Below are 3,345 nucleotides of genomic sequence, written 5' to 3'. Positions count from 1 at the left end.
AAAAGAAGAAGTGAAACTCTCACTGTTTGCAGACGACATGATCCTCTACAGAGAAAACCCTATAGACTCTACAGCTAATCAATGAATATAGTAAAGTTGCAGGATATAAAACTAACACACAGAAATCCCTTGCATTCCTATATGCTAACAATGAAAAAACAGAGAAATTAAGGAAACAATACCATTCACCATTGCAACAAAAAGAATAAAATACTTAGGAGTATATCTACCTAAAGAAACAAAAGACCTATACATAGAAAACTATAAAACACTGATGAAAGAAATCAAAGAGGACACAAACAGATGCAGAAACATACCGTGTTCATGGATTGGAAGAATCAATATTGTCAAAATGGCTATTCTACCCAAAGCAATCTATAGATTCAATGCAATCCCTATCAAGCTACCAACGGTATTTTTCACAGAACTAGACCAAAGAATTTCACAATTTGTATGGAAATACAAAAAACCTCGAATAGCCAAAGTAATCTTGAGAAAGAAGAATGGAACTGGAGGAATCAACCTGCCTGACTTCAGACTCTGCTACAAAGCCACAGTCATCAAGACAGTGTGGTACTAAATGGCACAAAGACAGAACTATAGATCAATGGAACAGAATAGAAAGCCCAGAGATAAATCCACGAACCTGTGGACACCTTATCTTTGACAAAGGAGGCAAGGATATACAATGGAAAAAAGACAACCTCTTTAACAAGTGGTGCTGGGAAAACCGGTCAACCACTTGTAAAAGAATGAAACTAGAACACTTTCTAACACCATACACAAAAATAAACTCAAAATGGATTAAAGATCTAAATGTCAGACCAGAAACTATAAAACTCCTAGAGGAGAACATAGGCAAACACTCTCCGGACATAAATCACAGCAAGATCCTCTATGACCCCACCTCACCCAGAATATTGGAAATAAAGCACAACTAAACAAATGGGACCTAATGAAACTTAAAAGCTTTTGCACTACAAAGGAAATATAAGTAAGGTGAAAAGACAGCCCTCAGATTGGGAGAAAATAATAGCAAATGAAGAAACAGACAAAGGATTAATCTCAAAAATATACAAGCAACTCCTGCAGCTCAATTCCAGAAAAATAAATGACCCAATCAAAAAATGGGCCAAAGAACTAAACAGACATTTCTCCAAAGAAGACATACAGATGGCTAACAAACACATGAAAAGATGCTCAACATCACTCATTATTAGAGAAATGCAAATCAAAACCACAATGAGGTACCATTACACGCCAGTCAGGATGGCTGCTATCCAAAAGTCTACAAGCAATAAATGCTGGAGAGGGTGTGGAGAAAAGGGAACCCTCTTACACTGTTGGTGGGAATGCAAACTAGTACAGCCACTATGGAGAACAGTGTGGAGATTTTTTAAAAAACTGGAAATAGAACTGCCATATGACCCAGCAATCCCACTTCTGGGCATACACACTGAGGAAACCAGATCTGAAAGAGACACGTGCACCCCAATGTTCATCGCAGCACTGTTTATAATAGCCAGGACATGGAAGCAACCTAGATGCCCATCAGCAGAAGAATGGATAAGGAAGCTGTGGTACATATACACCATGGAATATTACTCAGCCATTAAAAAGAATTCATTTGAACCAGTCCTAATGAGATGGATGAAGCTGGAGCCCATTATACAGAGTGAAGTAAGCCAGAAAGATAAAGAACATTACAGCATACTAACACATATATATGGAATTTAGAAAGGTGATAACGATAACCCTATATGCAAAACAGAAAAAGAGAAACAGAAATACAGAACAGACTTTTGAACTCTGTGGGAGAAGGTGAGGGTGGGATGTTTCAAAAGAACAGCATGTATACTATCTATGGTGAAACAGATCACCAGCCCAGGTGGGATGCATGAGACAAGTGCTCCGGCCTGGTGCAATGGGAAGACCCAGAGGAATCGGGTGGAGAGGGAGGTGGGAGGGGGGATCGGGATTGGGAATACATGTAAATCCATGGCTGATTCATATCAATGTATGACGAAACCCACTGGGAAAAAAAAATAATAATAATAAAAAAAATTTAAAAAAAAAAGGCAAAAGAAAAAACATAAAGGAAGGAAAGAGAAAAAAAATGTAAGGTGTTTTGCAATAGCAGTAAAGAAAAATAATAAATACTTGAGAAAGGTCAAAAAAAAAAAAAAGTATATTTGTCTATAATAGCTAGAAAATAATCTTTATAGATTACAAGTAATTTGCACATAAATCTTTTACTTTATAGTCATGAAAATTATTTTGCTTCATTTTCTAATTTATTTAAATTTGAATGGGATGCCAATCAAATTATATAGTTTCTTTCCAGTTAGGAAATTTTTGTATCAAAAACTTTTAAATGGTATTTAAAAACTGTATTAAAAGTTAAAGTGTAAAACTTGAATCTGCTTGGCTTTTTTGGGCATGTTTTATAATTAATAGCAGGAAATATTTTATTAAAATAACTCTGGATAATGCAAATTCAGTTATTTTATTTTTTACTAATCCCACAACTTGTCTTTATTTGAGGATTTTCTATTATTTTGTAAAGCTATTCTAATATATTATTAACATAGTCAAATATAATTGGCTTAACAGCATTTAATTGAGAATGATTATAAGTTCAATTTGACATGTATTTTATCAAGATGGTCTTAATTTTCTAAATTGTATTGGCTATTCTCGAACATTTAAATTAAAATAAAATTTTGAGTCAGAATAAATTTCCATCCAAAACGCCTCTAGGAGTATTGATTTTGACTGCATTAAATATACAGAAAAACATGGGAAGAATTACTTCTATAATCTATGAACAAAGTATCTTTAATCTAGGTCTCCTTTAATTTATTTCAGTAACTTTATGTAGTTTTTCTTAATGCACATTTTTTGTTAGAGTTATTTCAAGATATTTGACTTTTTGGATTCAACTATAAATACTGTACTTTAATACTCAATTTTCTATTTATTTGTTGCTGGTAAATAAGAGTTTGATTTATTTTGAATACTGGACTAATCAAACATCCTTCCTAAATTCACTGTTTAATTCAGACAGTTTGAATAGAAGTCACGATAGCAGACATCCTTATGGGACGCATCAAACAGAAAGGAACTCCAAAGAACTGTACAAAATGTGATTTGTATCATCAGAAGTGGGCAGTGACAAGGAAAGAGTGGCTTATCTCATCCTCCTTCAGGTGATGTGCCTGCATGCTAAGTCACTTCAGTTTTTTAGTAGTAAATGCATTAGTTGATCCTAGCGGAATCAGGGGTAGGATACTCGAATTCAATCATGTCCAACACTTTACAACCCTATGGACTGCAACCCGTCAG

This window comes from Cervus canadensis, chromosome 23, assembly GCF_019320065.1.
Source record: "Cervus canadensis isolate Bull #8, Minnesota chromosome 23, ASM1932006v1, whole genome shotgun sequence".
Lineage (NCBI taxonomy): Eukaryota > Metazoa > Chordata > Mammalia > Artiodactyla > Cervidae > Cervus > Cervus canadensis.
This window is presented reverse-complemented; position numbering follows the sequence as displayed.